Source organism: Ambystoma mexicanum, unplaced genomic scaffold (genome assembly GCF_040938575.1).
Source record: "Ambystoma mexicanum isolate Mex_15411 unplaced genomic scaffold, UKY_AmexF1_1 Mex_scaf1, whole genome shotgun sequence".
Taxonomy (NCBI): domain Eukaryota; kingdom Metazoa; phylum Chordata; class Amphibia; order Caudata; family Ambystomatidae; genus Ambystoma; species Ambystoma mexicanum.
In genome coordinates, this window is record NW_027182324.1 from 3,166,881 (window position 1) to 3,188,251 (window position 21,371).

General features: G+C 40.9%; 15 non-coding genes across 15 annotated transcripts; 12 read left to right on the forward strand and 3 right to left on the reverse strand.

Annotated features, from left to right (window-relative positions):
- The first annotated feature begins 416 nt into the window (after nucleotides 1-416).
- On the forward strand, nucleotides 417-490 carry TRNAT-AGU (transfer RNA threonine (anticodon AGU)). Its single transcript has one exon. It is a non-coding gene; the product is annotated as a tRNA-Thr (tRNA).
- Nucleotides 491-1,257: 767 nt separating this feature from the next.
- On the forward strand, nucleotides 1,258-1,331 carry TRNAT-AGU (transfer RNA threonine (anticodon AGU)). The gene has a single exon. It is a non-coding gene; the product is annotated as a tRNA-Thr (tRNA).
- A 1,608-nt stretch (nucleotides 1,332-2,939) lies between these two features.
- TRNAT-AGU (transfer RNA threonine (anticodon AGU)) lies at nucleotides 2,940-3,013 on the forward strand. Its single transcript has one exon. It is a non-coding gene; the product is annotated as a tRNA-Thr (tRNA).
- Nucleotides 3,014-3,780: 767 nt separating this feature from the next.
- Nucleotides 3,781-3,854, forward strand: TRNAT-AGU (transfer RNA threonine (anticodon AGU)). The gene has a single exon. It is a non-coding gene; the product is annotated as a tRNA-Thr (tRNA).
- A 237-nt stretch (nucleotides 3,855-4,091) lies between these two features.
- On the reverse strand, nucleotides 4,092-4,164 carry TRNAK-UUU (transfer RNA lysine (anticodon UUU)). Its single transcript has one exon. It is a non-coding gene; the product is annotated as a tRNA-Lys (tRNA).
- A 2,982-nt stretch (nucleotides 4,165-7,146) lies between these two features.
- On the forward strand, nucleotides 7,147-7,220 carry TRNAT-AGU (transfer RNA threonine (anticodon AGU)). Its single transcript has one exon. It is a non-coding gene; the product is annotated as a tRNA-Thr (tRNA).
- A 1,608-nt stretch (nucleotides 7,221-8,828) lies between these two features.
- Nucleotides 8,829-8,902, forward strand: TRNAT-AGU (transfer RNA threonine (anticodon AGU)). Its single transcript has one exon. It is a non-coding gene; the product is annotated as a tRNA-Thr (tRNA).
- A 767-nt stretch (nucleotides 8,903-9,669) lies between these two features.
- Nucleotides 9,670-9,743, forward strand: TRNAT-AGU (transfer RNA threonine (anticodon AGU)). Its single transcript has one exon. It is a non-coding gene; the product is annotated as a tRNA-Thr (tRNA).
- Nucleotides 9,744-10,508: 765 nt separating this feature from the next.
- TRNAT-AGU (transfer RNA threonine (anticodon AGU)) lies at nucleotides 10,509-10,582 on the forward strand. Its single transcript has one exon. It is a non-coding gene; the product is annotated as a tRNA-Thr (tRNA).
- Nucleotides 10,583-12,189: 1,607 nt separating this feature from the next.
- TRNAT-AGU (transfer RNA threonine (anticodon AGU)) lies at nucleotides 12,190-12,263 on the forward strand. Its single transcript has one exon. It is a non-coding gene; the product is annotated as a tRNA-Thr (tRNA).
- A 237-nt stretch (nucleotides 12,264-12,500) lies between these two features.
- Nucleotides 12,501-12,573, reverse strand: TRNAK-UUU (transfer RNA lysine (anticodon UUU)). Its single transcript has one exon. It is a non-coding gene; the product is annotated as a tRNA-Lys (tRNA).
- A 2,937-nt stretch (nucleotides 12,574-15,510) lies between these two features.
- On the forward strand, nucleotides 15,511-15,584 carry TRNAT-AGU (transfer RNA threonine (anticodon AGU)). The gene has a single exon. It is a non-coding gene; the product is annotated as a tRNA-Thr (tRNA).
- Nucleotides 15,585-16,351: 767 nt separating this feature from the next.
- On the forward strand, nucleotides 16,352-16,425 carry TRNAT-AGU (transfer RNA threonine (anticodon AGU)). Its single transcript has one exon. It is a non-coding gene; the product is annotated as a tRNA-Thr (tRNA).
- A 1,607-nt stretch (nucleotides 16,426-18,032) lies between these two features.
- Nucleotides 18,033-18,106, forward strand: TRNAT-AGU (transfer RNA threonine (anticodon AGU)). Its single transcript has one exon. It is a non-coding gene; the product is annotated as a tRNA-Thr (tRNA).
- Nucleotides 18,107-18,343: 237 nt separating this feature from the next.
- Nucleotides 18,344-18,416, reverse strand: TRNAK-UUU (transfer RNA lysine (anticodon UUU)). The gene has a single exon. It is a non-coding gene; the product is annotated as a tRNA-Lys (tRNA).
- Between the last annotated feature and the right edge of the window lie 2,955 nt (nucleotides 18,417-21,371).

Below are 21,371 nucleotides of genomic sequence, written 5' to 3' on the forward strand. Positions count from 1 at the left end.
GCACCTCCATACATGGCTACCTCACTGGTCAATAAAGGAAATGAATTACTAGTGCATTACACACATTTTGACACTGGAGACATAACTTTTTTCAGTCATTCCGTATCCAGATATAGAGATTTGCAGCATCTAGGACTTTAATGTTCACCCACTTACGGATTTGAATGTTTTGCCACATTCATGAGTGCAAACTTGCTCCCCAGTAAAGGCGAACATGTGCTCCTCAATACACACACTGGGCAATGCAGTCCACTCTAAATCAACGATTAATGACATGCTCGTTTTGTGCAATGGAGTTTCAGTCAATTGGAAAACATTTTGTAAAGTTATATTGCAACAGAAGCCCAGCCTTAAAAAAAGTGGATTTCACTTCTAAATGATTACATGAGGAAGGAAAGGAGATCAGATGCAAAAGAGGTGCTGTGGCTTAGTTGGTTAAAGCGCCTGTCTAGTAAACAGGAGATCCTGAGTTCGAATCTCAGCAGCGCCTGTCTGCTTTTTTTTCGACCAATCTGTCTCCCCAATATTAAAACTTTGTACAAAGATTGCTGTTTCATGCTATTTAGTAGCACAGTCAGGCTTGAAATGTTGGCAAAGCATCCAAGAACTCTGGACTCCACTACCTTAGAGTCATATTGCCCAAGGTTGCGATGCCATCAGAAATAGCACATATTAGAATGAGCAATTCATATTTCCTGCTAAATTTTTTGTAAAAGAAGCAAAGATACGCCTGAACAGGGACTTGAACCCTGGACCCTCAGATTAAAAGTCTGATGCTCTACCGACTGAGCTATCCAGGCACAGGGATCACTGCCCATTTGAAACTTGATTTTCACTCTACAGCACCTCCATACATGGCTACCTCACTGGTCAATAAAGGAAATGAATTACTAGTGCATTACACACATTTTGACACTGGAGACATAACTTTTTTCAGTCATTCCGTATCCAGATATAGAGATTTGCAGCATCTAGGACTTTAATGTTCACCCACTTACGGATTTGAATGTTTTGCCACATTCATGAGTGCAAACTTGCTCCCCAGTAAAGACGAACATGTGCTCCTCAATGCACACACTGGGCAATGCAGTCCACTCTAAATCGACGATTAATGACATGCTCGTTTTGTGCAATGGAGTTTCAGTCAATTGGAAAACATTTTGAAAAGTTATATTGCAACAGAAGCCCAGCCTTAAAAAAGTGGATTTCACTTCTAAATGATTACATGAGGAAGGAAAGGAGACCAGATGCAAAAAGGGTGCTGTGGCTTAGTTGGTTAAAGCGCCTGTCTAGTAAACAGGAGATCCTGAGTTCGAATCTCAGCAGCGCCTGTCTGCTTTTTTTTCGACCAATCTGTCTCCCCAATATTAAAACTATGTACAAAGATTGCTATTTCATGCTATTTAGAAGCACAGTGAGGCTTGAAATGTTGGCAAAGCATCCAAGAACTCTGGACTCCACTACCTTAGAGTCATATTGCCCAAGGTTGCGATGCCATCAGAAATAGCACATATTAGAATGAGCAATTCATATTTCCTGCTTAATTTTTTGTAAAAGAAGCAAAGGTACGCCTGAACAGGGACTTGAACCCTGGACCCTCAGATTAAAAGTCTGATGCTCTACCGACTGAGCTATCCAGGCACAGGGATCACTGCCCATTTGAAACTTGATTTTCACTCTACAGCACCTCCATACATGGCTACCTCACTGGTCAATAAAGGAAATGAATTACTAGTGCATTACACACATTTTGACACTGGAGACATAACTTTTTCAGTCATTCCGTATCCAGATATAGAGATTTGCAGCATCTAGGACTTTAATGTTCACCCACTTACGGATTTGAATGTTTTGCCACATTCATGAGTGCAAACTTGCTCCCCAGTAAAGACGAACATGTGCTCCTCAATGCACACACTGGGCAATGCAGTCCACTCTAAATCGACGATTAATGACATGCTCGTTTTGTGCAATGGAGTTTCAGTCAATTGGTTAACATTTTGAAAAGTTATATTGCAACAGAAGCCCAGCCTTAAAAAAGTGGATTTCACTTCTGATTGATTACATGAGGAAGGAAAGGAGACCAGATGCAAAAAAGGTGCTGTGGCTTAGTTGGTTAAAGCGCCTGTCTAGTAAACAGGAGATCCTGAGTTTGAATCTCAGCAGCGCCTGTCTGCTTTTTTTTCGACCAATCTGTCTCCCCAATATTAAAACTTTGTACAAAGATTGCTATTTCATGCTATTTAGAAGCACAGTCAGGCTTGAAATGTTGGCAAAGCATCCAAGAACTCTGGACTCCACTACCTTAGAGTCATATTGCCCAAGGTTGCGATGCCATCAGAAACAGCACATATTAGAATGAGCAATTCATATTTCCTGCTTAATTTTTTGTAAAAGAAGCAAAGGTACGCCTGAACAGGGACTTGAACCCTGGACCCTCAGATTAAAAGTCTGATGCTCTACCGACTGAGTTATCCAGGAACAGGGATCACTGCCCATTTGAAACTTGATTTTCACTCTACAGCACCTCCATACATGGCTACCTCACTGGTCAATAAAGGAAATGAATTACTAGTGCATTACACACATTTTGACACTGGAGACATAACTTTTTTCAGTCATTCCGTATCCAGATATAGAGATTTGCAGCATCTAGGACTTTAATGTTCACCCACTTACGGATTTGAATGTTTTGCCACATTCATGAGTGCAAACTTGCTCCCCAGTAAAGGCGAACATGTGCTCCTCAATACACACACTGGGCAATGCAGTCCACTCTAAATCAACGATTAATGACATGCTCGTTTTGTGCAATGGAGTTTCAGTCAATTGGAAAACATTTTGTAAAGTTATATTGCAACAGAAGCCCAGCCTTAAAAAAAGTGGATTTCACTTCTAAATGATTACATGAGGAAGGAAAGGAGATCAGATGCAAAAGAGGTGCTGTGGCTTAGTTGGTTAAAGCGCCTGTCTAGTAAACAGGAGATCCTGAGTTCGAATCTCAGCAGCGCCTGTCTGCTTTTTTTTCGACCAATCTGTCTCCCCAATATTAAAACTTTGTACAAAGATTGCTGTTTCATGCTATTTAGAAGCACAGTCAGGCTTGAAATGTTGGCAAAGCATCCAAGAACTCTGGACTCCACTACCTTAGAGTCATATTGCCCAAGGTTGCGATGCCATCAGAAATAGCACATATTAGAATGAGCAATTCATATTTCCTGCTAAATTTTTTGTAAAAGAAGCAAAGATACGCCTGAACAGGGACTTGAACCCTGGACCCTCAGATTAAAAGTCTGATGCTCTACCGACTGAGCTATCCAGGCACAGGGATCACTGCCCATTTGAAACTTGATTTTCACTCTACAGCACCTCCATACATGGCTACCTCACTGGTCAATAAAGGAAATGAATTACTAGTGCATTACACACATTTTGACACTGGAGACATAACTTTTTTCAGTCATTCCGTATCCAGATATAGAGATTTGCAGCATCTAGGACTTTAATGTTCACCCACTTACGGATTTGAATGTTTTGCCACATTCATGAGTGCAAACTTGCTCCCCAGTAAAGACGAACATGTGCTCCTCAATGCACACACTGGGCAATGCAGTCCACTCTAAATCGACGATTAATGACATGCTCGTTTTGTGCAATGGAGTTTCAGTCAATTGGAAAACATTTTGAAAAGTTATATTGCAACAGAAGCCCAGCCTTAAAAAAGTGGATTTCACTTCTAAATGATTACATGAGGAAGGAAAGGAGACCAGATGCAAAAAAGGTGCTGTGGCTTAGTTGGTTAAAGCGCCTGTCTAGTAAACAGGAGATCCTGAGTTCGAATCTCAGCAGCGCCTGTCTGCTTTTTTTTCGACCAATCTGCATCCCCAATATTAAAACTTTGTACAAAGATTGCTGTTTCATGCTATTTAGAAGCACAGTCATGCTTGAAATGTTGGCAAAGCATCCAAGAACTCTGGACTCCACTACCTTAGAGTCATATTGCCCAAGGTTGCGATGCCATCAGAAATAGCACATATTAGAATGAGCAATTCATATTTCCTGCTTAATTTTTTGTAAAAGAAGCAAAGGTATGCCTGAACAGGGACTTGAACCCTGGACCCTCAGATTAAAAGTCTGATGCTCTACCGACTGAGCTATCCAGGCACAGGGATCACTGCCAATTTGAAACTTGATTTTCACTCTACAGCACCTCCACACATGGCTACCTCACTGGTCAATAAAGGAAATGAATTACTAGTGCATTACACACATTTTGACACTGGAGACATAACTTTTTTCAGTCATTCCGTATCCAGATATAGAGATTTGCAGCATCTAGGACTTTAATGTTCACCCACTTACGGATTTGAATGTTTTGCCACATTCATGAGTGCAAACTTGCTCCCCAGTAAAGACGAACATGTGCTCCTCAATGCACACACTGGGCAATGCAGTCCACTCTAAATCAACGATTAATGACATGCTCGTTTTGTGCAATGGAGTTTCAGTCAATTGGAAAACATTTTGAAAAGTTATATTGCAACAGAAGCCCAGCCTTAAAAAAGTGGATTTCACTTCTGATTGATTACATGAGGAAGGAAAGGAGACCAGATGCAAAAAAGGTGCTGTGGCTCAGTTGGTTAAAGCGCCTGTCTAGTAAACAGGAGATCCTGAGTTCGAATCTCAGCAGCGCCTGTCTGCTTTTTTTTCGACCAATCTGTCTCCCCAATATTAAAACTTTGTACAAAGATTGCTATTTCATGCTATTTAGAAGCACAGTCAGGCTTGAAATGTTGGCAAAGCATCCAAGAACTCTGGACTCCACTACCTTAGAGTCATATTGCCCAAGGTTGCGATGCCATCAGAAATAGCACATATTAGAATGAGCAATTCATATTTCCTGCTTAATTTTTTGTAAAAGAAGCAAAGGTACGCCTGAACAGGGACTTGAACCCTGGACCCTCAGATTAAAAGTCTGATGCTCTACCGACTGAGCTATCCAGGCACAAGGATCACTGCCCATTTGAAACTTGATTTTCACTCTACAGCACCTCCATACATGGCTACCTCACTGGTCAATAAAGGAAATGAATTACTAGTGCATTACACACATTTTGACACTGGAGACATAACTTTTTTCAGTCATTCCGTATCCAGATATAGAGATTTGCAGCATCTAGGACTTTAATGTTCACCCACTTACGGATTTGAATGTTTTGCCACATTCATGAGTGCAAACTTGCTCCCCAGTAAAGACGAACATGTGCTCTTCAATGCACACACTGGGCAATGCAGTCCACTCTAAATCGATGATTAATGACATGCTCGTTTTGTGCAATGGAGTTTCAGTCAATTGGAAAACATTTTGTAAAGTTATATTGCAACAGAAGCCCAGCCTTAAAAAAAGTGGATTTCACTTCTAAATGATTACATGAGGAAGGACAGGAGATCAGATGCAAAAGAGGTGCTGTGGCTTAGTTGGTTAAAGCGCCTGTCTAGTAAACTGGAGATCCTGAGTTCGAACCTCAGCAGCGCCTGTCTGCTTTTTTTTCGACCAATCTGTCTCCCCAATATTAAAACTTTGTACAAAGATTGTTATTTCATGCTATGTAGAAGCACAGTCAGGCTTGAAATGTTGGCAAAGCATCCAAGAATTCTGGACTCCACTACCTTAGAGTCATATTGCCCAAGGTTGCGATGCCATCAGAAATAGCACATATTAGAATGAGCAATTCATATTTCCTGCTAAATTTTTTGTAAAAGAAGCAAAGGTACGCCTGAACAGGGACTTGAACCCTGGACCCTCAGATTAAAAGTCTGATGCTCTACCGACTGAGCTATCCAGGCACAAGGATCACTGCCCATTTGAAACTTGATTTTCACTCTACAGCACCTCCATACATGGCTACCTCACTGGTCAATAAAGGAAATGAATTACTAGTGCATTACACACATTTTGACACTGGAGACATAACTTTTTTCAGTCATTCCGTATCCAGATATAGAGATTTGCAGCATCTAGGACTTTAATGTTCACCCACTTACGGATTTGAATGTTTTGCCACATTCATGAGTGCAAACTTGCTCCCCAGTAAAGACGAACATGTGCTCCTCAATGCACACACTGGGCAATGCAGTCCACTCTAAATCGACGATTAATGACATGCTCGTTTTGTGCAATGGAGTTTCAGTCAATTGGAAAACATTTTGAAAAGTTATATTGCAACAGTAGCCCAGCCTTAAAAAAGTGGATTTCACTTCTGATTGATTACATGAGGAAGGAAAGGAAACCAGATGCAAAAAAGGTGCTGTGGCTTAGTTGGTTAAAGCGCCTGTCTAGTAAACAGGAGATCCTGAGTTTGAATCTCAGCAGCGCCTGTCTGCTTTTTTTTCGACCAATCTGTCTCCCCAATATTAAAACTTTGTACAAAGATTGCTATTTCATGCTATTTAGAAGCACAGTCAGGCTTGAAATGTTGGCAAAGCATCCAAGAACTCTGGACTCCACTACCTTAGAGTCATATTGCCCAAGGTTGCGATGCCATCAGAAACAGCACATATTAGAATGAGCAATTCATATTTCCTGCTTAATTTTTTGTAAAAGAAGCAAAGGTACGCCTGAACAGGGACTTGAACCCTGGACCCTCAGATTAAAAGTCTGATGCTCTACCGACTGAGCTATCCAGGCACAGGGATCACTGCCCATTTGAAACTTGATTTTCACTCTACAGCACCTCCATACATGGCTACCTCACTGGTCAATAAAGGAAATGAATTACTAGTGCATTACACACATTTTGACACTGGAGACATAACTTTTTTCAGTCATTCCGTATCCAGATATAGAGATTTGCAGCATCTAGGACTTTAATGTTCACCCACTTACGGATTTGAATGTTTTGCCACATTCATGAGTGCAAAATTGCTTCCCAGTAAAGGCGAACATGTGCTCCTCAATACACACACTGGGCAATGCAGTCCACTCTAAATCAACGATTAATGACATGCTCGTTTTGTGCAATGGAGTTTCAGTCAATTGGAAAACATTTTGTAAAGTTATATTGCAACAGAAGCCCAGCCTTAAAAAAAGTGGATTTCACTTCTAAATGATTACATGAGGAAGGAAAGGAGATCAGATGCAAAAGAGGTGCTGTGGCTTAGTTGGTTAAAGCGCCTGTCTAGTAAACAGGAGATCCTGAGTTCGAATCTCAGCAGCGCCTGTCTGCTTTTTTTTCGACCAATCTGTCTCCCCAATATTAAAACTTTGTACAAAGATTGCTATTTCATGCTATTTAGAAGCACAGTCAGGCTTGAAATGTTGGCAAAGCATCCAAGAACTCTGGACTCCACTACCTTAGAATCATATTGCCCAAGGTTGCGATGCCATCAGAAATAGCACATATTAGAATGAGCAATTCATATTTCCTGCTAAATTTTTTGTAAAAGAAGCAAAGGTACGCCTGAACAGGGACTTGAACCCTGGACCCTCAGATTAAAAGTCTGATGCTCTACCGACTGAGCTATCCAGGCACAAGGATCACTGCCCATTTGAAACTTGATTTTCACTCTACAGCACCTCCATACATGGCTACCTCACTGGTCAATAAAGGAAATGAATTACTAGTGCATTACACACATTTTGACACTGGAGACATAACTTTTTTCAGTCATTCCGTATCCAGATATAGAGATTTGCAGCATCTAGGACTTTAATGTTCACCCACTTACGGATTTGAATGTTTTGCCACATTCATGAGTGCAAACTTGCTCCCCAGTAAAGACGAACATGTGCTCCTCAATGCACACACTGGGCAATGCAGTCCACTCTAAATCGACGATTAATGACATGCTCGTTTTGTGCAATGGAGTTTCAGTCAATTGGAAAACATTTTGAAAAGTTATATTGCAACAGTAGCCCAGCCTTAAAAAAGTGGATTTCACTTCTGATTGATTACATGAGGAAGGAAAGGAAACCAGATGCAAAAAAGGTGCTGTGGCTTAGTTGGTTAAAGCGCCTGTCTAGTAAACAGGAGATCCTGAGTTTGAATCTCAGCAGCGCCTGTCTGCTTTTTTTTCGACCAATCTGTCTCCCCAATATTAAAACTTTGTACAAAGATTGCTATTTCATGCTATTTAGAAGCACAGTCAGGCTTGAAATGTTGGCAAAGCATCCAAGAACTCTGGACTCCACTACCTTAGAGTCATATTGCCCAAGGTTGCGATGCCATCAGAAACAGCACATATTAGAATGAGCAATTCATATTTCCTGCTTAATTTTTTGTAAAAGAAGCAAAGGTACGCCTGAACAGGGACTTGAACCCTGGACCCTCAGATTAAAAGTCTGATGCTCTACCGACTGAGCTATCCAGGCACAGGGATCACTGCCCATTTGAAACTTGATTTTCACTCTACAGCACCTCCATACATGGCTACCTCACTGGTCAATAAAGGAAATGAATTACTAGTGCATTACACACATTTTGACACTGGAGACATAACTTTTTTCAGTCATTCCGTATCCAGATATAGAGATTTGCAGCATCTAGGACTTTAATGTTCACCCACTTACGGATTTGAATGTTTTGCCACATTCATGAGTGCAAACTTGCTCCCCAGTAAAGACGAACATGTGCTCCTCAATACACACACTGGGCAATGCAGTCCACTCTAAATCGACGATTAATGACATGCTCGTTTTGTGCAATGGAGTTTCAGTCAATTGGAAAACATTTTGAAAAGTTATATTGCAACAGAAGCCCAGCCTTAAAAAAGTGGATTTCACTTCTAAATGATTACATGAGGAAGGAAAGGAGACCAGATGCAAAAAAGGTGCTGTGGCTTAGTTGGTTAAAGCGCCTGTCTAGTAAACAGGAGATCCTGAGTTCGAATCTCAGCAGCGCCTGTCTGCTTTTTTTTCGACCAATCTGTCTCCCCAATATTAAAACTTTGTACAAAGATTGCTATTTCATGCTATTTAGAAGCACAGTCAGGCTTGAAATGTTGGCAAAGCATCCAAGAACTCTGGACTCCACTACCTTAGAATCATATTGCCCAAGGTTGCGATGCCATCAGAAATAGCACATATTAGAATGAGCAATTCATATTTCCTGCTAAATTTTTTGTAAAAGAAGCAAAGATACGCCTGAACAGGGACTTGAACCCTGGACCCTCAGATTAAAAGTCTGATGCTCTACCGACTGAGCTATCCAGGCACAGGGATCACTGCCCATTTGAAACTTGATTTTCACTCTACATCACCTCCATACATGGCTACCTCACTGGTCAATAAAGGAAATGAATTACTAGTGCATTACACACATTTTGACACTGGAGACATAACTTTTTTCAGTCATTCCGTATCCAGATATAGAGATTTGCAGCATCTAGGACTTTAATGTTCACCCACTTACGGATTTGAATGTTTTGCCACATTCATGAGTGCAAACTTGCTCCCCAGTAAAGACGAACATGTGCTCCTCAATGCACACACTGGGCAATGCAGTCCACTCTAAATCGACGATTAATGACATGCTCGTTTTGTGCAATGGAGTTTCAGTCAATTGGAAAACATTTTGAAAAGTTATATTGCAACAGAAGCCCAGCCTTAAAAAAGTGGATTTCACTTCTAAATGATTACATGAGGAAGGAAAGGAGACCAGATGCAAAAAAGGTGCTGTGGCTTAGTTGGTTAAAGCGCCTGTCTAGTAAACAGGAGATCCTGAGTTCGAATCTCAGCAGCGCCTGTCTGCTTTTTTTCGACCAATCTGTCTCCCCAATATTAAAACTTTGTACAAAGATTGCTATTTCATGCTATTTAGAAGCACAGTCAGGCTTGATATGTTGGCAAAGCATCCAAGAACTCTGGACTCCACTACCTTAGAGTCATATTGCCCAAGGTTGCGATGCCATCAGAAATAGCACATATTAGAATGAGCAATTCATATTTCCTGCTTAATTTTTTGTAAAAGAAGCAAAGGTACGCCTGAACAGGGACTTGAACCCTGGACCCTCAGATTAAAAGTCTGATGCTCTACCGACTGAGCTATCCAGGCAGATGGATCACTGCCATTTGAAACTTGATTTTCACTCTACAGCACCTCCATACATGGCTACCTCACTGGTCAATAAAGGAAATGAATTACTAGTGCATTACACACATTTTGACACTGGAGACATAACTTTTTTGAGTCATTCCGTATCCAGATATAGAGATTTGCAGCATCTAGGACTTTAATGTTCACCCACTTACGGATTTGAATGTTTTGCCACATTCATGAGTGCAAACTTGCTCCCCAGTAAAGACGAACATGTGCTCCTCAATGCACACACTGGGCAATGCAGTCCACTCTAAATCGACGATTAATGACATGCTCGTTTTGTGCAATGGAGTTTCAGTCAATTGGAAAACATTTTGAAAAGTTATATTGCAACAGAAGCCCAGCCTTAAAAAAGTGGATTTCACTTCTAAATGATTACATGAGGAAGGAAAGGAGACCAGATGCAAAAAAGGTGCTGTGGCTTAGTTGGTTAAAGCGCCTGTCTAGTAAACAGGAGATCCTGAGTTCGAATCTCAGCAGCGCCTGTCTGCTTTTTTTCGACCAATCTGTCTCCCCAATATTAAAACTTTGTACAAAGATTGCTATTTCATGCTATTTAGAAGCACAGTCAGGCTTGATATGTTGGCAAAGCATCCAAGAACTCTGGACTCCACTACCTTAGATTCATATTGCCCAAGGTTGCGATGCCATCAGAAATAGCACATATTAGAATGAGCAATTCATATTTCCTGCTTAATTTTTTGTAAAAGAAGCAAAGGTACGCCTGAACAGGGACTTGAACCCTGGACCCTCAGATTAAAAGTCTGATGCCCTACCGACTGAGCTATCCAGGCAGATGGATCACTGCCATTTGAAACTTGATTTTCACTCTACAGCACATCCATACATGGCTACCTCACTGGTCAATAAAGGAAATGAATTACTAGTGCATTACACACATTTTGACACTGGAGACATAACTTTTTTCAGTCATTCCGTATCCAGATATAGAGATTTGCAGCATCTAGGACTTTAATGTTCACCCACTTACGGATTTGAATGTTTTGCCACATTCATGAGTGCAAACTTGCTCCCCAGTAAAGACGAACATGTGCTCCTCAATGCACACACTGGGCAATGCAGTCCACTCTAAATCGACGATTAATGACATGCTCGTTTTGTGCAATGGAGTTTCAGTCAATTGGTTAACATTTTGAAAAGTTATATTGCAACAGAAGCCCAGCCTTAAAAAAGTGGATTTCACTTCTGATTGATTACATGAGGAAGGAAAGGAGACCAGATGCAAAAAAGGTGCTGTGGCTTAGTTGGTTAAAGCGCCTGTCTAGTAAACAGGAGATCCTGAGTTTGAATCTCAGCAGCGCCTGTCTGCTTTTTTTTCGACCAATCTGTCTCCCCAATATTAAAACTTTGTACAAAGATTGCTATTTCATGCTATTTAGAAGCACAGTCAGGCTTGAAATGTTGGCAAAGCATCCAAGAACTCTGGACTCCACTACCTTAGAGTCATATTGCCCAAGGTTGCGATGCCATCAGAAACAGCACATATTAGAATGAGCAATTCATATTTCCTGCTTAATTTTTTGTAAAAGAAGCAAAGGTACGCCTGAACAGGGACTTGAACCCTGGACCCTCAGATTAAAAGTCTGATGCTCTACCGACTGAGTTATCCAGGAACAGGGATCACTGCCCATTTGAAACTTGATTTTCACTCTACAGCACCTCCATACATGGCTACCTCACTGGTCAATAAAGGAAATGAATTACTAGTGCATTACACACATTTTGACACTGGAGACATAACTTTTTTCAGTCATTCCGTATCCAGATATAGAGATTTGCAGCATCTAGGACTTTAATGTTCACCCACTTACGGATTTGAATGTTTTGCCACATTCATGAGTGCAAACTTGCTCCCCAGTAAAGGCGAACATGTGCTCCTCAATACACACACTGGGCAATGCAGTCCACTCTAAATCAACGATTAATGACATGCTCGTTTTGTGCAATGGAGTTTCAGTCAATTGGAAAACATTTTGTAAAGTTATATTGCAACAGAAGCCCAGCCTTAAAAAAAGTGGATTTCACTTCTAAATGATTACATGAGGAAGGAAAGGAGATCAGATGCAAAAGAGGTGCTGTGGCTTAGTTGGTTAAAGCGCCTGTCTAGTAAACAGGAGATCCTGAGTTCGAATCTCAGCAGCGCCTGTCTGCTTTTTTTTCGACCAATCTGTCTCCCCAATATTAAAACTTTGTACAAAGATTGCTGTTTCATGCTATTTAGAAGCACAGTCATGCTTGAAATGTTGGCAAAGCATCCAAGAACTCTGGACTCCACTACCTTAGAGTCATATTGCCCAAGGTTGCGATGCCATCAGAAATAGCACATATTAGAATGAGCAATTCATATTTCCTGCTTAATTTTTTGTAAAAGAAGCAAAGGTATGCCTGAACAGGGACTTGAACCCTGGACCCTCAGATTAAAAGTCTGATGCTCTACCGACTGAGCTATCCAGGCACAGGGATCACTGCCAATTTGAAACTTGATTTTCACTCTACAGCACCTCCACACATGGCTACCTCACTGGTCAATAAAGGAAATGAATTACTAGTGCATTACACACATTTTGACACTGGAGACATAACTTTTTTCAGTCATTCCGTATCCAGATATAGAGATTTGCAGCATCTAGGACTTTAATGTTCACCCACTTACGGATTTGAATGTTTTGCCACATTCATGAGTGCAAACTTGCTCCCCAGTAAAGACGAACATGTGCTCCTCAATGCACACACTGGGCAATGCAGTCCACTCTAAATCAACGATTAATGACATGCTCGTTTTGTGCAATGGAGTTTCAGTCAATTGGAAAACATTTTGAAAAGTTATATTGCAACAGAAGCCCAGCCTTAAAAAAGTGGATTTCACTTCTGATTGATTACATGAGGAAGGAAAGGAGACCAGATGCAAAAAAGGTGCTGTGGCTCAGTTGGTTAAAGCGCCTGTCTAGTAAACAGGAGATCCTGAGTTCGAATCTCAGCAGCGCCTGTCTGCTTTGTTGCTATTTCATGCTATTTAGAAGCACAGTCAGGCTTGAAATGTTGGCAAAGCATCCAAGAACTCTGGACTCCACTACCTTAGAGTCATATTGCCCAAGGTTGCGATGCCATCAGAAATAGCACATATTGGAATGAGCAATTCATATTTCCTGCTTAATTTTTTGTAAAAGAAGCAAAGGTACGCCTGAACAGGGACTTGAACCCTGGACCCTCAGATTAAAAGTCTGATGCTCTACCGACTGAGCTATCCAGGCACAAGGATCACTGCCCATTTGAAACTTGATTTTCACTCTACAGCACCTCCATACATGGCTACCTCACTGGTCAATAAAGGAAATGAATTACTAGTGCATTACACACATTTTGACACTGGAGACATAACTTTTTTCAGTCATTCCGTATCCAGATATAGAGATTTGCAGCATCTAGGACTTTAATGTTCACCCACTTACGGATTTGAATGTTTTGCCACATTCATGAGTGCAAACTTGCTCCCCAGTAAAGACGAACATGTGCTCTTCAATGCACACACTGGGCAATGCAGTCCACTCTAAATCGACGATTAATGACATGCTCGTTTTGTGCAATGGAGTTTCAGTCAATTGGAAAACATTTTGTAAAGTTATATTGCAACAGAAGCCCAGCCTTAAAAAAAGTGGATTTCACTTCTAAATGATTACATGAGGAAGGACAGGAGATCAGATGCAAAAGAGGTGCTGTGGCTTAGTTGGTTAAAGCGCCTGTCTAGTAAACTGGAGATCCTGAGTTCGAACCTCAGCAGCGCCTGTCTGCTTTTTTTTCGACCAATCTGTCTCCCCAATATTAAAACTTTGTACAAAGATTGTTATTTCATGCTATTTAGAAGCACAGTCAGGCTTGAAATGTTGGCAAAGCATCCAAGAATTCTGGACTCCACTACCTTAGAGTCATATTGCCCAAGGTTGCGATGCCATCAGAAATAGCACATATTAGAATGAGCAATTCATATTTCCTGCTAAATTTTTTGTAAAAGAAGCAAAGGTACGCCTGAACAGGGACTTGAACCCTGGACCCTCAGATTAAAAGTCTGATGCTCTACCGACTGAGCTATCCAGGCACAAGGATCACTGCCCATTTGAAACTTGATTTTCACTCTACAGCACCTCCATACATGGCTACCTCACTGGTCAATAAAGGAAATGAATTACTAGTGCATTACACACATTTTGACACTGGAGACATAACTTTTTTCAGTCATTCCGTATCCAGATATAGAGATTTGCAGCATCTAGGACTTTAATGTTCACCCACTTACGGATTTGAATGTTTTGCCACATTCATGAGTGCAAACTTGCTCCCCAGTAAAGACGAACATGTGCTCCTCAATGCACACACTGGGCAATGCAGTCCACTCTAAATCGACGATTAATGACATGCTCGTTTTGTGCAATGGAGTTTCAGTCAATTGGAAAACATTTTGAAAAGTTATATTGCAACAGAAGCCCAGCCTTAAAAAAGTGGATTTCACTTCTGATTGATTACATGAGGAAGGAAAGGAGACCAGATGCAAAAAAGGTGCTGTGGCTTAGTTGGTTAAAGCGCCTGTCTAGTAAACAGGAGATCCTGAGTTTGAATCTCAGCAGCGCCTGTCTGCTTTTTTTTCGACCAATCTGTCTCCCCAATATTAAAACTTTGTACAAAGATTGCTATTTCATGCTATTTAGAAGCACAGTCAGGCTTGAAATGTTGGCAAAGCATCCAAGAACTCTGGACTCCACTACCTTAGAGTCATATTGCCCAAGGTTGCGATGCCATCAGAAACAGCACATATTAGAATGAGCAATTCATATTTCCTGCTTAATTTTTTGTAAAAGAAGCAAAGGTACGCCTGAACAGGGACTTGAACCCTGGACCCTCAGATTAAAAGTCTGATGTTCTACCGACTGAGCTATCCAGGCACAGGGATCACTGCCCATTTGAAACTTGATTTTCACTCTACAGCACCTCCATACATGGCTACCTCACTGGTCAATAAAGGAAATGAATTACTAGTGCATTACACACATTTTGACACTGGAGACATAACTTTTTTCAGTCATTCCGTATCCAGATATAGAGATTTGCAGCATCTAGGACTTTAATGTTCACCCACTTACGGATTTGAATGTTTTGCCACATTCATGAGTGCAAAATTGCTTCCCAGTAAAGGCGAACATGTGCTCCTCAATACACACACTGGGCAATGCAGTCCACTCTAAATCAACGATTAATGACATGCTCGTTTTGTGCAATGGAGTTTCAGTCAATTGGAAAACATTTTGTAAAGTTATATTGCAACAGAAGCCCAGCCTTAAAAAAAGTGGATTTCACTTCTAAATGATTACATGAGGAAGGAAAGGAGATCAGATGCAAAAGAGGTGCTGTGGCTTAGTTGGTTAAAGCGCCTGTCTAGTAAACAGGAGATCCTGAGTTCGAATCTCAGCAGCGCCTGTCTGCTTTTTTTTCGACCAATCTGTCTCCCCAATATTAAAACTTTGTACAAAGATTGTTATTTCATGCTATTTAGAAGCACAGTCAGGCTTGAAATGTTGGCAAAGCATCCAAGAATTCTGGACTCCACTACCTTAGAGTCATATTGCCCAAGGTTGCGATGCCATCAGAAATAGCACATATTAGAATGAGCAATTCATATTTCCTGCTAAATTTTTTGTAAAAGAAGCAAAGATACGCCTGAACAGGGACTTGAACCCTGGACCCTCAGATTAAAAGTCTGATGCTCTACCGACTGAGCTATCCAGGCACAGGGATCACTGCCCATTTGAAACTTGATTTTCACTCTACAGCACCTCCATACATGGCTACCTCACTGGTCAATAAAGGAAATGAATTACTAGTGCATTACACACATTTTGACACTGGAGACATAACTTTTTTCAGTCATTCCGTATCCAGATATAGAGATTTGCAGCATCTAGGACTTTAATGTTCACCCACTTACGGATTTGAATGTTTTGCCACATTCATGAGTGCAAACTTGCTCCCCAGTAAAGACGAACATGTGCTCCTCAATGCACACACTGGGCAATGCAGTCCACTCTAAATCGACGATTAATGACATGCTCGTTTTGTGCAATGGAGTTTCAGTCAATTGGAAAACATTTTGAAAAGTTATATTGCAACAGAAGCCCAGCCTTAAAAAAGTGGATTTCACTTCTAAATGATTACATGAGGAAGGAAAGGAGACCAGATGCAAAAAAGGTGCTGTGGCTTAGTTGGTTAAAGCGCCTGTCTAGTAAACAGGAGATCCTGAGTTCGAATCTCAGCAGCGCCTGTCTGCTTTTTTTCGACCAATCTGTCTCCCCAATATTAAAACTTTGTACAAAGATTGCTATTTCATGCTATTTAGAAGCACAGTCAGGCTTGATATGTTGGCAAAGCATCCAAGAACTCTGGACTCCACTACCTTAGATTCATATTGCCCAAGGTTGCGATGCCATCAGAAATAGCACATATTAGAATGAGCAATTCATATTTCCTGCTTAATTTTTTGTAAAAGAAGCAAAGGTACGCCTGAACAGGGACTTGAACCCTGGACCCTCAGATTAAAAGTCTGATGCCCTACCGACTGAGCTATCCAGGCAGATGGATCACTGCCATTTGAAACTTGATTTTCACTCTACAGCACATCCATACATGGCTACCTCACTGGTCAATAAAGGAAATGAATTACTAGTGCATTACACACATTTTGACACTGGAGACATAACTTTTTTCAGTCATTCCGTATCCAGATATAGAGATTTGCAGCATCTAGGACTTTAATGTTCACCCACTTACGGATTTGAATGTTTTGCCACATTCATGAGTGCAAACTTGCTCCCCAGTAAAGACGAACATGTGCTCCTCAATGCACACACTGGGCAATGCAGTCCACTCTAAATCGACGATTAATGACATGCTCGTTTTGTGCAATGGAGTTTCAGTCAATTGGTTAACATTTTGAAAAGTTATATTGCAACAGAAGCCCAGCCTTAAAAAAGTGGATTTCACTTCTGATTGATTACATGAGGAAGGAAAGGAGACCAGATGCAAAAAAGGTGCTGTGGCTTAGTTGGTTAAAGCGCCTGTCTAGTAAACAGGAGATCCTGAGTTTGAATCTCAGCAGCGCCTGTCTGCTTTTTTTTCGACCAATCTGTCTCCCCAATATTAAAACTTTGTACAAAGATTGCTATTTCATGCTATTTAGAAGCACAGTCAGGCTTGAAATGTTGGCAAAGCATCCAAGAACTCTGGACTCCACTACCTTAGAGTCATATTGCCCAAGGTTGCGATGCCATCAGAAACAGCACATATTAGAATGAGCAATTCATATTTCCTGCTTAATTTTTTGTAAAAGAAGCAAAGGTACGCCTGAACAGGGACTTGAACCCTGGACCCTCAGATTAAAAGTCTGATGCTCTACCGACTGAGTTATCCAGGAACAGGGATCACTGCCCATTTGAAACTTGATTTTCACTCTACAGCACCTCCATACATGGCTACCTCACTGGTCAATAAAGGAAATGAATTACTAGTGCATTACACACATTTTGACACTGGAGACATAACTTTTTTCAGTCATTCCGTATCCAGATATAGAGATTTGCAGCATCTAGGACTTTAATGTTCACCCACTTACGGATTTGAATGTTTTGCCACATTCATGAGTGCAAACTTGCTCCCCAGTAAAGGCGAACATGTGCTCCTCAATACACACACTGGGCAATGCAGTCCACTCTAAATCAACGATTAATGACATGCTCGTTTTGTGCAATGGAGTTTCAGTCAATTGGAAAACATTTTGTAAAGTTATATTGCAACAGAAGCCCAGCCTTAAAAAAAGTGGATTTCACTTCTAAATGATTACATGAGGAAGGAAAGGAGATCAGATGCAAAAGAGGTGCTGTGGCTTAGTTGGTTAAAGCGCCTGTCTAGTAAACAGGAGATCCTGAGTTCGAATCTCAGCAGCGCCTGTCTGCTTTTTTTTCGACCAATCTGTCTCCCCAATATTAAAACTTTGTACAAAGATTGCTGTTTCATGCTATTTAGAAGCACAGTCATGCTTGAAATGTTGGCAAAGCATCCAAGAACTCTGGACTCCACTACCTTAGAGTCATATTGCCCAAGGTTGCGATGCCATCAGAAATAGCACATATTAGAATGAGCAATTCATATTTCCTGCTTAATTTTTTGTAAAAGAAGCAAAGGTATGCCTGAACAGGGACTTGAACCCTGGACCCTCAGATTAAAAGTCTGATGCTCTACCGACTGAGCTATCCAGGCACAGGGATCACTGCCAATTTGAAACTTGATTTTCACTCTACAGCACCTCCACACATGGCTACCTCACTGGTCAATAAAGGAAATGAATTACTAGTGCATTACACACATTTTGACACTGGAGACATAACTTTTTTCAGTCATTCCGTATCCAGATATAGAGATTTGCAGCATCTAGGACTTTAATGTTCACCCACTTACGGATTTGAATGTTTTGCCACATTCATGAGTGCAAACTTGCTCCCCAGTAAAGACGAACATGTGCTCCTCAATGCACACACTGGGCAATGCAGTCCACTCTAAATCAACGATTAATGACATGCTCGTTTTGTGCAATGGAGTTTCAGTCAATTGGAAAACATTTTGAAAAGTTATATTGCAACAGAAGCCCAGCCTTAAAAAAGTGGATTTCACTTCTGATTGATTACATGAGGAAGGAAAGGAGACCAGATGCAAAAAAGGTGCTGTGGCTCAGTTGGTTAAAGCGCCTGTCTAGTAAACAGGAGATCCTGAGTTCGAATCTCAGCAGCGCCTGTCTGCTTTTTTTTCGACCAATCTGTCTCCCCAATATTAAAACTTTGTACAAAGATTGCTATTTCATGCTATTTAGAAGCACAGTCAGGCTTGAAATGTTGGCAAAGCATCCAAGAACTCTGGACTCCACTACCTTAGAGTCATATTGCCCAAGGTTGCGATGCCATCAGAAATAGCACATATTAGAATGAGCAATTCATATTTCCTGCTTAATTTTTTGTAAAAGAAGCAAAGGTACGCCTGAACAGGGACTTGAACCCTGGACCCTCAGATTAAAAGTCTGATGCTCTACCGACTGAGCTATCCAGGCACAAGGATCACTGCCCATTTGAAACTTGATTTTCACTCTACAGCACCTCCATACATGGCTACCTCACTGGTCAATAAAGGAAATGAATTACTAGTGCATTACACACATTTTGACACTGGAGACATAACTTTTTTCAGTCATTCCGTATCCAGATATAGAGATTTGCAGCATCTAGGACTTTAATGTTCACCCACTTACGGATTTGAATGTTTTGCCACATTCATGAGTGCAAACTTGCTCCCCAGTAAAGACGAACATGTGCTCTTCAATGCACACACTGGGCAATGCAGTCCACTCTAAATCGACGATTAATGACATGCTCGTTTTGTGCAATGGAGTTTCAGTCAATTGGAAAACATTTTGTAAAGTTATATTGCAACAGAAGCCCAGCCTTAAAAAAAGTGGATTTCACTTCTAAATGATTACATGAGGAAGGACAGGAGATCAGATGCAAAAGAGGTGCTGTGGCTTAGTTGGTTAAAGCGCCTGTCTAGTAAACTGGAGATCCTGAGTTCGAACCTCAGCAGCGCCTGTCTGCTTTTTTTTCGACCAATCTGTCTCCCCAATATTAAAACTTTGTACAAAGATTGTTATTTCATGCTATTTAGAAGCACAGTCAGGCTTGAAATGTTGGCAAAGCATCCAAGAATTCTGGACTCCACTACCTTAGAGTCATATTGCCCAAGGTTGCGATGCCATCAGAAATAGCACATATTAGAATGAGCAATTCATATTTCCTGCTAAATTTTTTGTAAAAGAAGCAAAGGTACGCCTGAACAGGGACTTGAACCCTGGACCCTCAGATTAAAAGTCTGATGCTCTACCGACTGAGCTATCCAGGCACAAGGATCACTGCCCATTTGAAACTTGATTTTCACTCTACAGCACCTCCATACATGGCTACCTCACTGGTCAATAAAGGAAATGAATTACTAGTGCATTACACACATTTTGACACTGGAGACATAACTTTTTTCAGTCATTCCGTATCCAGATATAGAGATTTGCAGCATCTAGGACTTTAATGTTCACCCACTTACGGATTTGAATGTTTTGCCACATTCATGAGTGCAAACTTGCTCCCCAGTAAAGACGAACATGTGCTCCTCAATGCACACACTGGGCAATGCAGTCCACTCTAAATCGACGATTAATGACATGCTCGTTTTGTGCAATGGAGTTTCAGTCAATTGGAAAACATTTTGAAAAGTTATATTGCAACAGAAGCCCAGCCTTAAAAAAGTGGATTTCACTTCTGATTGATTACATGAGGAAGGAAAGGAGACCAGATGCAAAAAAGGTGCTGTGGCTTAGTTGGTTAAAGCGCCTGTCTAGTAAACAGGAGATCCTGAGTTTGAATCTCAGCAGCGCCTGTCTGCTTTTTTTTCGACCAATCTGTCTCCCCAATATTAAAACTTTGTACAAAGATTGCTATTTCATGCTATTTAGAAGCACAGTCAGGCTTGAAATGTTGGCAAAGCATCCAAGAACTCTGGACTCCACTACCTTAGAGTCATATTGCCCAAGGTTGCGATGCCATCAGAAACAGCACATATTAGAATGAGCAATTCATATTTCCTGCTTAATTTTTTGTAAAAGAAGCAAAGGTACGCCTGAACAGGGACTTGAACCCTGGACCCTCAGATTAAAAGTCTGATGCTCTACCGACTGAGCTATCCAGGCACAGGGATCACTGCCCATTTGAAACTTGATTTTCACTCTACAGCACCTCCATACATGGCTACCTCACTGGTCAATAAAGGAAATGAATTACTAGTGCATTACACACATTTTGACACTGGAGACATAACTTTTTTCAGTCATTCCGTATCCAGATATAGAGATTTGCAGCATCTAGGACTTTAATGTTCACCCACTTACGGATTTGAATGTTTTGCCACATTCATGAGTGCAAAATTGCTTCCCAGTAAAGGCGAACATGTGCTCCTCAATACACACACTGGGCAATGCAGTCCACTCTAAATCAACGATTAATGACATGCTCGTTTTGTGCAATGGAGTTTCAGTCAATTGGAAAACATTTTGTAAAGTTATATTGCAACAGAAGCCCAGCCTTAAAAAAAGTGGATTTCACTTCTAAATGATTACATGAG